Source organism: Nannospalax galili, unplaced genomic scaffold (assembly GCF_000622305.1).
Source record: "Nannospalax galili isolate Female #2095 unplaced genomic scaffold, S.galili_v1.0 scaffold627, whole genome shotgun sequence".
NCBI classification, from domain to species: Eukaryota; Metazoa; Chordata; class Mammalia; order Rodentia; family Spalacidae; genus Nannospalax; species Nannospalax galili.
Window position 1 is genome coordinate 918,780 of NW_008355786.1, and position 11,307 is coordinate 930,086.

The window sequence follows — 11,307 nt, forward strand, 5'->3', positions numbered from 1 at the left end:
CTGGGGGCCTGGGGGGCAGGGAGCCTGGGGACCTGGAGGGCAGGGAGGCTGAGGTTTCCTCCCTCCATTGAATTCAGATGCATTTGTTATTCACATGTGCATTTTTCATCCTACATGTTGTAATTATATTTTGCCTTTTGTGTCCCATCCAGGTCATGAGTTATTTATGAGTAGAAAGGGTGACTTATTCATTCCTGCTTTCCTAATGCCCCAGAGAATAATGGTAGTCTCTCAAGGTGACCATTCAGTGAGTATATGAATCAATGAGTATGTGTGTTGTAAACTTCACTGTGGTGCAGTGTTGGGTGATGCATAGGAAGTACCACACCCATATCTGACACATGAGCTAATCATCTGCTCCCCAACCTGAGATGGCTAAGCCACCAAACCTCCCTGTCATTCCAGGATTTATCCTGAGCCACTTGCTTGGCCATTTTCCCACCTTCCCACCTCTTTTTCAAGCATCCCTGCAGTGATGATGACTTTTTGTCTCAGTTCATAGATTGACCCCAACCCTCACTACCACCACCTATCTAGCCCAGTGATTCTCAAAGTCAGGCATCTACAAAACTTGATAAAGCATGAGGTTGGGGTTGGGGAGATGACCAAAAGGGTTTGCTGTGCAAGGATGAAGACCCAAGTTCAGATCCCCAGTACCCATGCAAAAGCCAGGTGAGAGAGACCCTGTCTTAAAAAAAAAAAAAAAAGATGGAGAGGGATATAGAAAGACACCTATACAAGCATGCATGCAGAGACAGGTGTGTGCAATAGCACACACACACACACACACACATACATACAGCACATACACACAAAAAGAAGGAAAGGAAAGAAAGAAAAACACAGATTTCCTGGACTCTTTCCCAGTTTCTAACAAAAGCAGGAATGGGAAGGAGCTAGGAAATCAGTATCTAGTAGGTTTCCAGGTAAAGCTGATACTGACTGTGTGGGGCCCCACTTGGAGAACTACAGACTGTGGTCACTAACTCTCTTGCAGGGATTCCCTCCTGGTAACTGGGAGGCAGGCAGTGGACAACTCCATGATGCTTTGGAGTGGGCCTGGCCGTAAGCGGGTTGCTTGCCTCCCAAGCCATTGGATCACTGGGTTTGCAAACCACTGGCTCCTAGGAGGAAGGTGGCCAGTGGTGTGCTGGGAATTTTAACAATGGGCTGTTGAGGTTGGAGGAGGGACAGGCACCTGGATTTACCAATTTCTTCAGTAAATTCTGTAAGGCAACACTATAGCCAGTTTTCAGTAGCTAAAGTGATGTCATCTGGCTCACAAAAGACCGAAATTATGACAACAGTTCCTCTGAGCAGTCAGAGTAGGTGAACTCCGGCATCTCAGTCTGCAGCCTGCTGCAGCTCTCCTCTTCTGGCTCTAGTCCCTTTCCTGTAGGCAACCTCTTCCTTCTGTTCCTTTCTCTTGTCTCATGTCTTTTTCCCTACACCACTGCATGCTAGGACTGTTTTCTCCCCTCCCTCCCTCCCTCCCTTCCTTCTTTTATCCTTTCCTTCCCTCCCAATTCTTGGGCTGGGCCTTCATGGCCTTGGCTTGCTGGCTTTGTAACACTGATCCTTCCACAATCCCACCAGCTGCCTTGCTTATCTCTGGCCCTGCTTCTATGTCACCCAGCTCTCTAACTTACTGGAGAATTGGCACAGTAAAAATTAATGGGATGAGAATGAGCCCTCTCCCTATTGGGTTCAGGAATGGTGTCTTATAAGTCCCTTACCCTGTTTCAGATTCAAAAGGAATTTTGGAAGAAGGTGACTGCTGGAAAGTGCTGAGGAACCACACCAGGGTGGGAGACGGGGTCAACCAAAGCACTGGGGGGCTTTCCATTGCTCAGTCTCAACTGCTATGGTATTCTATAAACACAGGCGTGATGCCGAAACCTGAGGGCAAAGGGGAGAGAACAGATTATGATTCAGTGCCTGATGAAACCTGCCAACACTGATTAAGCTTTCTGGGTTAGAACTTAATAAAAATGTCTTCGCTGCTGGTTTCCAAGGGTTGTCCTGCGAAGAGAGGGAACACATTTATGGGAAACACAAAGGGAAGTTTCAGGCTCACAGAGTGAAAGGCGTATTCCTTAAAAAAAAAAATTAAATTTATTATTTTATGTGTATGAGTGTATTGCCTGCATGTATGTGCGTGCACCCGTGTAGTGCAATGCTGCGGAGGTCAGAAAAGGGTGTCGGATTTCCCTGGAACTGGAGTTAAGGACGGTTTGTAGCCACCATGTGGGAATCAAACCCGGGTCCTCTGCAGGAGCAGTCAGTGCTCTTAACCGCTGAGTCATTTCTCCAGCCCCAGGAGTATTCACTCCTTCTACTGTTCACTTCTGCGGTTTCAGTGCCACAGAGCCCTCAAAATCTGGAAGGTGCCGGGAGGAGCACCCTCCTTCCAAATTCTGAGTAACTTTGCAACTCTTCTCAGATAGCGAATAGAAAGAGACCTAGCTTCCGATGAAGATCTAGTCCCACACCTAAGCTCACCGCTTCTTCAGACAGCCTGCCCGGAGGAGCACAGTGGGGGAAGACACAGTCCTAAGTTCCTAGGCTCAGGGAGACTCTTCTCATTCTAGACATCAGTGGCTATGGGGAAAATCCCACAGTGATTTCTACTTCTTCCCCACCACAGCCAGGTAAGCAGGGCCTATCCAGGACCAACAGGCGGGAAAAGCACAAGGTGGAGAAAGAGACCGTTGGCAAAGGTTAAAAGGAGGATGAAAAAGTGTGAGCTGTGGTGTCTGAGGTGGAGTCCCACCTGTGCCCTTATTTTTCTGGGTTCTGGATCACAATCACTAATTTGGTCCACCAGTGTTTTTGATGGCATGGGCCAACACCTCTCTCCCTCCACCTGCTTCCTTTAGGAAATACACCCTTTTGCCCTAACAAGACAACTGATTCAAACAGTTTCATTTTCTAACCTCTATGAGCCTCAGTTTTCTCATTTATAAATGGGTATTATGGGAGCAGTTGCTCAGTTTGTTTGAGATGATTACTGATGTGTGGAAAGCATGTTCAGTAAACTCTAGCTGTCTTTAGAATAGCTTCATTTATATCTAGGGGCTTCTTAAATTGTAGCCAAAAGAGGAACCCCTGATTCCCCACCTCTCATCCCTGCTCTACCCCAAGTGGTCTATTAGTCACGCAGTACCACTGTTGTTCACTCAGCTGGTCTGGCTAACACCTTGTCTCCTCTCTTTGACTCACACTCCGCATGGAACTCTTCTCCCTGTCCTATCACGTTAGTCTGTGCTACAAGACACCAGGTCACCTGGATGAGCAATGGTTCTTTCTGCTCTCCATGCTTCTCCTTCACTATAACCAGAGGGAAACTTTCAAATAATAAAGCAAGCCCCAGGCTCTGCTCTCAACTTGAATGGACTCCAACTGAATCTGCCCTCTCTGTCATGACCCACATGCCTACACAACCCAGGATAACACTGACTGGCCTCATCTCCTTCCTCCACCACCCTGCTTGCTCTGCCTCCGCTATGATGACCCTTGCCGGCCCTCCAGCGTGAAGGACACCTGGGCCACAACCAATATCTCCTGGGAGTCAACCTGCAGCAGCCTCATTTGTTCTGATAGCTGCATCTTCAGTCTCACTCCCTGGGTGCCCAGATGCCCTACCTGGTAACAGCACTACCAGCTGCCTCTCCCTGCAGGCCACTGCTCTACTTCCCCACAGCTTTGGTATCTTACTGTTTCTCATGCTAAATAGGGAGATCCATCAGAACAGGGATTTCCAATGTGTTTTCTGCTCTGTCTTCAACTGCTACATATATCTAACACATAGTGAGGACTTAGTAAATTCTTGTGGAATCCATGAATAATCCAACCATAGTGTTTGGCATATGATTACAAGTTCAACCAAGTGTTTGTTATAAGTATGGGCATGACTTACACATTGCTGCCTGACCACGTCTAAATTTTCCCAAGATAGAGAACTCTGTATATTATAATTCAAATGGGGTATCACTTTATTGGATGGGCACCTAAAAAGAACTTTAACATCCTTTATTTCACTTTATCCTTAGGCTAGCCCGATGAATAGGTTTTACTAACCCCATATTGCAAATGAAAAAAATAATCAAAATGTTCAATAACCATCCCTCTACCACTTAAGCTGGAGCAGAGAGCAGATCTGCACAATGTACTTTCAATCATACCTAACTTCTGTTTCAAGAAGATAAGGCATGATGCCCATAGCTACCTACCTTTCATGTTCCAGAGAAGATTTGATTCACCTCAATCTTCCCTGTCCTTGGAGAAACCCTCCCTCTACCCTGTGAGCTCCTTGAGAGACGACTAGGCTTTGTTCCAGGAACACAAGGTTGGAAACACAGTGGGTGCTCAGAAACAGCTCCACTTGAGCTGGGGTCAACGTGAGAAGGAAGGAAAAAGGGGAGCCTGGCGTGGATGTGTCAGGGTGTCCTTTGACTCTTCAAAACAAAAGCATCCACTTCAGTGCTTGCTAAATATGGGTTTTCTGAATCCTGTTTGGTCTGGTAGGGCAGTCCATGAGGAAGCGCTGGAATGATCCATATGAGGGTTCCCAGTGAGTATAATTGGTGTCAAATATTATTCTAAGATCCAGGAGCTCACAGAAGCCCAAGGGAGCAGCAGCTTTGGGAGAATGCCGTGAAGGCAGAAGTACATCTGTTTGCCATGAGAAGGGACAGGAATAAAAGCTACGAAGGTAAGATGCTCTGGGAACAGGATCTGTCACTATCAGTGAAAGTGACAGTACTGAATTTTAATCCATGCAGCACATAAATTAAGGGGGGAAAGTAAACCAGGAACATCTTGTTTTAATACTCCACAATCTTTTCAAGGCTCTCAGAGAACCTTGGAAGAGAAGGATTTAGCAGAGTCAGGGACCTGGAGGAGAATTAGAGTCCAGTTTTCAATTACATTTTGACACAAGAGTGAAGTAGTCTCTGGAATAATTGTCTGGTGGTGATTCTGTCTCCATAACCCCCCTCTGCACGGATGGTACTTCCTGTCCCAGCAGGGAGTATTTCCCATGAACCAGCTGAGGCTCTCATCCCTGCTGGGAAGCAGTCTTCAACAGAAGTAGCAGTGTCCTGCCTAGATGCATTTAACCCAGGATTCTGGAAGGTTCATCTGCATCCCTCACTGACCCTTGCCATCTATTCTTGATAAAATTATTTTAATCTAGAAATGTTTGTCCTCTCAAAGCATATCAGATCCTGTTCTGCTTGCTTGAAATCTTACTGAAAACATCCTTATTATCTTTAGATGATATTAAATTTGAGCTACATGGGACGTTTCCTTTTTCTAAAGCAAGTTGCAGGATAATAAAGCATATTACTATTTATATAAAATTTCAATCCAGGGATGGAGAGATAGTTCCATAGTTAAGAGCACTGGCTGCTCTTGCAGAGGACCTGGGTTCAATTCCTAACACCCACATGATAGGCTAACAACCATCCTAACTCCAGTTCCAGGGAATCTGATGCCCTCTTCTGACTCGCCCACATTGCATGACATGAGTGCACTTATATACATTCAGATAATACACTAATACAAAGAAAAATAAAAATAAATAAAAACATAAAAAATTTAAAGCCTTCAAAATTATGTCTATTGTTTTGGTGCATATGTTTAATATAAAGAAATACATATGTACATCTTGATACCCAATATTAACAGAACCCACAGAGAATGGTAAAGTATAATTGGGATGTTTCTAATACAACTATTTTAGGATATATGTAGGCACTAGACAAAAGCTGGTTATAAAGTTATAAGAGATACAGAGAAATAGACTATGGCCAACAAATGTGTTTCCATTGGCCTTTTCAGGGCCTTTGACTAGGGAAGGTTTCTTAGCTTTCTCTTTATATTTAACATGCTCTTCTCTTCTCCACACCAAGTAAGACAAATACCACTTCTCTGATATTTAATGCAAGTGAAGTTTACACACTCATTAGTTTTGGTGTGAGTTGAGTGATCTAGGGAGACTGTAAAATTACACACCTTGTAAATGTGCCACTTAAATAGTATCTATAACTGATACACTGCAGCTTTCTGGTTCCAGAATGTTCTCCTTTAGAAAACTCACCTCAGAGTGCCACATGGTGGGACATACCTGTTAATCTAGCACTTAGGAAGTTAAGGCAGGAGAATCATGAGTTTGAAGCCAGTCTGGGCTATATAATCAGGCCTGGTCTCAAAAAACAACAACAATAACAAAACAACAACAACAATAACAAAAATCAAAACAAAAAGAAAAGAAAGAAAGGAAAGAAAGATAAATCACCTTGAGCTAGGGGTGAAGCTCAGTGACAGAGATGTGATTAACAAACTTGAGGCCACAGATTCAGTCTCCAACACTAATAAAACAAAATAAAAAATTAAAACAGAAAACAAAATACATCTACAGTATCTGAGACTTGTTTTCAAGAGAGAGCTCAAAGGGCTTTACCCTGTGCAGGTTGCTTTTCAGAACAGGAAGTCTGGCTTATGTCCCTCACACAGATGCAGTTTTGAGCACAGCTTCTGGCTGCCCCCAAGCCCAAGCAAGCAAGATCCTTTCTCCACAGCTCAGGTCAGCTCAGACTTGTCCTCTGAGGCTTAGGAATGTACAGAGTCCTAACTTTTCCTATTCCTTCTTTCCAAGGCATGAAATATCCCTAGAGCACCACTATCTATCAAGAACAGAAACACAACACCAAATAAATGTTTACATACCAACTATTTAGCCCATGCCACCTCCCCTTCATCCATGAAGGATGTTTCACTAAATTTTCCCCTTCCCAGTGAGAGACCTTTGCTCACTTGAGTCTCATGGTCCTGACACGGATTGACAAAACCAACATAACACATTCTATTTGAGTTTTTCATAGTTTATGACATCCAGGAGGGGGTGACTTACCAAGGCCTGAAATGCAACCATCAGTGTGTCCTGCCCGAGGTCTCTCCCAGCTTTTCACACCATTTGCCTGCATTTCCTCGGCTTCGTTCCCCGTGTTCAGCATGGCAACAGTGTGGTCCCTTTTCCCAGTGTGCTCAGTAGGGATCTCTAGACCACCCCCCATCAATTCTAGCTTTTTGGAGGCACTTCTGGGTTACAAAGAACTTTTGGGGGTCATTTTGGGTCTGATCTCCAGGAAGAGAGTGTCATCCCCAGAACCTCAAAAGATTCCCAGCACAAACCAATATAATTTCTGACTATATTCTAAATACTTATCCTTATATCCACAGGTAAGTGTAGCTCTCACCACTCATCAAAGAAGCTCTTTTTTCAACAGATGGAGATCATTACAAAGCTCCACAATTGATCAAAATACAGAGAATGAGTGACGATGGGGAGCTCAGTCCCAATTGATACCTCTACAATTTAACCCCTACATGTAAGGCTCAGAAAACATCTCAGAAGAGGGAGTGGAGAGAGTGTAAGAGCCAAAAGACCAGGATTCCTGCTGCTAGATAATGTCTTCTAGACATGACAGAGAACTTGCATCTATGAAATCTCAACAATGCGGCTTCCTAAACAAGATCAGCGTAAGGACACCAGTTGACAGGCCAATATGGACAGGGGAAATTTCACAAGGTCCCACCCCTAGATGAAGACCCACAGGCCATCAATGGCTGCTGAGGGACAGAGAACTAGGGACAAGCTCCCTGATAGGTTACCCAATCCTGAATAGGCAGCCTTAAATGCACGTGTATACTACCACCACTAAATGGACTCAGTACATATATATGTGTGTGTGTATATATATATACATAATTTTTACATATATATGTAAAAATTAATATTCAAAGAAGAGGTCATGAAATTAAGAGGGAGTAGGGGAGTATGGGAAGAGTTGGAGGGAGAGGGGGTGGAAATCATGTAAATATAGTAATCATATATAAACTTCTCAAAAACATTATTTCACAAGCAAAAAAAAAATCCTATTCCTATTCCTCATGTGTGACAGTGTAGACAGTGTAGCTGCGGTGGCCTTTCCCCACACTCCTCCACAGTGAATTAGCAATGCCACTCCTGCCTCAGAGGCAGGGGCTCCGCCTCTCCAATAGTGCAACTAGCACTATCTCTCTTGTTCCTCCAGGGTTAACTAGGCTGTTCTTTTTTATAATCTTGAGGTCTCAAAACAACAAAGAAAGAAAGACAATACAATTGACACATGCATAATAATTACTAGATAAAAAGCAAAAAAGTTCTTGAGTTATAAAATTTTTCATCCAGAATTCTCTCAGAGGATATCTCTTCCTCAGATTGTTCAGCGTACAGAATGGTTCAAGGAGGTCCTCAAGCTCAGAAAGTGTTGCCAAACTGAGCTCAGACAACTGGAGATGCTCTCAGTCCAGCCTCTTAGTGAAATAGTGGCACCCTTCTGTCCCGCCTATCCTATACGTATCCTTTCTAAGGTGTGCTGGGCTCTGACCTCTGGGAAACTGATCACACCCTTTTGACTAAACTATCAATGGCCTCTTTGCTTTAAGGAGACAGAGAAGTCATCAGAACTGAACTTTGAAGTAATTTTCATCATGTTCCTCACTTCCATTCCCAACACATGAAGCACCCATTACCAGAGTTCCAGGCCAATGAGAGGAAACCCACTTGCCACTGCTTCCTGATCCTTTGCATCTGGACCAACCCATTTCCTCCCTGCGACCCCCAGGAACCCTCTAGGCCTGGTCCTGCCCTCACCTCCCTTTACTTCCCTAGGTGGTACAACCACCAGCTTCCTGAGACCAGCATCTATTCTGGGCCCTTCTCCCAGGCCAGCCCAGCCCCAAAATTCTTGAGGGCAGCATCTTTCTTGGAGGGACCCATACCTTAGGAGAAAGCCTGATAATCATCTGAGCCTCATCTCACTTGGGCCTCTGTGGGAACTCCTGAAGATAAAAGCAATTAGGCCACTCCAATATAAAATGAAAATAGGGAACCTGAAGCCTAGACCAACCAGCTTTTCGTGTCCAACAAGTAAACAAGAAAGGCACATAAAGTTTACAAAAAGAAGCAGATCTAAACTCAACAAGGGAAGGCTTGAGTCTTACACAAGAATCAGAAACTACAAAGGAAATTCACATCAGAGTCATAAAGAAAAAAATAATAACATGAAAAATCAAAATAATATATCCCCACTAAGAACCAATAGTTTTCTAAATTAAAAAAAATTTTTTTGTAATTTTTTAAAACAAATTTATATTTTTTTCATTTTATTTATTTATTTATTTTTATTTAATAAGCACATGATTAGAAGAAGCATTTCATTACAGCTTTAACATATTCAGTAACAATTTCCAGAGCAAGGATACATCTCTTTCAAAAGTGGCTGTAAATTTTTAGGTTCACAGTTGAATTAATAACAGTTATCCAATATTGAATTCAGTATGAATCCTATGAGACATAAAATTGAATGAAGTTTTAACCCTTAAAAAAGATCTCCATTTCATTTTAAAATATATTGTTTCCTACAGAAAAACTCACTATTAATGCTACTAACATTTAGATGTTTGCATGTGTGTCTCTAAGCTCTATGTATCTGATTATTACTAGTCACAGTTGGTTATTTTCTGAGATCCACTTGAGCATAGATATAAAATCGTCAGGTAGATTTCAATGGTAATGTTTATCACCACTACTAATTAACGTGAAGTAAATTTTTAAAATTATTTATTTAATAACCATATAATTAGAAGAAGCATTTCATAACAACAGCATTGACATATTGAATAACAATTTCCAGAGCTAAGATGCATCTCTTTCAAAATTGGCTGTAAATTTTTAGGTTTACAGTTGAATTGATATAAGACATAAAATTAAAAGAGGTTTTAAACTTTAAAAAAGATCTCATATTTTCATAAAGAAAAATTCATTTTTAATACAATTGACACTATGATGCACATGTGTTTCTAATCTCTATATATCTGATTATTACTAGTCACAGTTGGTTACTTTCTGAGCTCCTTGGCATCTGAGCATGGATATAAAGTCATCAGGTAGATTTCAATGGTAATGTTTTTCACATCTACTTATTATTAAGGAGAAAATGTTTATGCTTTGAAGGATTATTATTTTTTCTTTTTTATTTATTTATATACCCACTTCCCAGGTAGCACCCTCTCATAGCCTCCCTCCCCCCACTAGAGCCCTTATACTCTGATATCCTTGCTACTGTCTGCTGTGTTATCAGCACCCCCAGCCAATCCCCACTACTTGCCCTTCTGATGACTCTAGTCAGCCTACCTAGAGGTCTTTGTTTTAGGAGGGTCAGCTATTCTTCATCTAGCAGTAATCAGATGTCTATATTCCTTTGGATAAGATTGGGGTCTGCTGTTCATTTTCCCAATTCTATGCTGGGTTACTATCTGGGAACACCTTTGGCCACCCTGGCCATCAACTCAAAAGAAGGTATCATACGCTTGTCTGGCATTGTTGCTTGTTATGTAGCCTTTATCTATACATATGGACTCTTAAGAAATTATATTGGCCCATTTAATCTTTGGTTATACTTTCCTTTGGGGTGTTTGAGGCCATACAGTTGGTCCAGATAAAACTGATTTATTTTTACACTTAAGGTTGTTTGAGGATCTGTTCCTCAGGGGTCACATGGGCTTGGAAGGAGCCCCTGGCTCCTTTCTTTTCCCAGTTCCACCTATGTGAAGATAAGTCAAAGGTCCTACTTGACCATGGTTGGCTTCACTTGGAAGCATGGAGGAAATGTTTTCTCTGTGTTGACCCTCCTATTTGTAGGAGACTGGACACTGGTTCAAGTCCATCTGGTGGGGTCTCCTTGGCCTCCTTGATCAAGAGGACAGGTGACCCACCACCATTATAGGACATTTTGAGAGATGCTCATAGTCCCCTGGAACTAGTTGACCTAGGAGGGCAAGGAGCAAAAAGTGTCCTTTATGTCCCTTTGACCCAATTATTATAGGCCTCAAAGTATGTCTGTTGAACACCCGACAAGGTTAGTTCCACCAGTCTGGTATTTTTACTGTGTGTCATGTAGATAAATCTTGGGCAAAGATCAGTTGTTCTCAGATAAACCTTACCTAGACATATATTTCTTGATTTGCTATGTATAATTTGTCAGTAGGTTGTAGGAGTAATATGGTTCCCTCTGGTTTTCAAAACTAGCTAGGTGTTGTTTATCTCTCACATTGTCTCACCACTGCATCACGGTTTTCCCACTTAAGGTGCCCCCATTTCCCCCCTTTCTCCCTTACTAATACCCTTTTCCTATGGTCCTACCTCTCTTGAACTCCTTCTTTCCCTTTATCCCCTAGGTTCCTTGTATACCCTTCCCT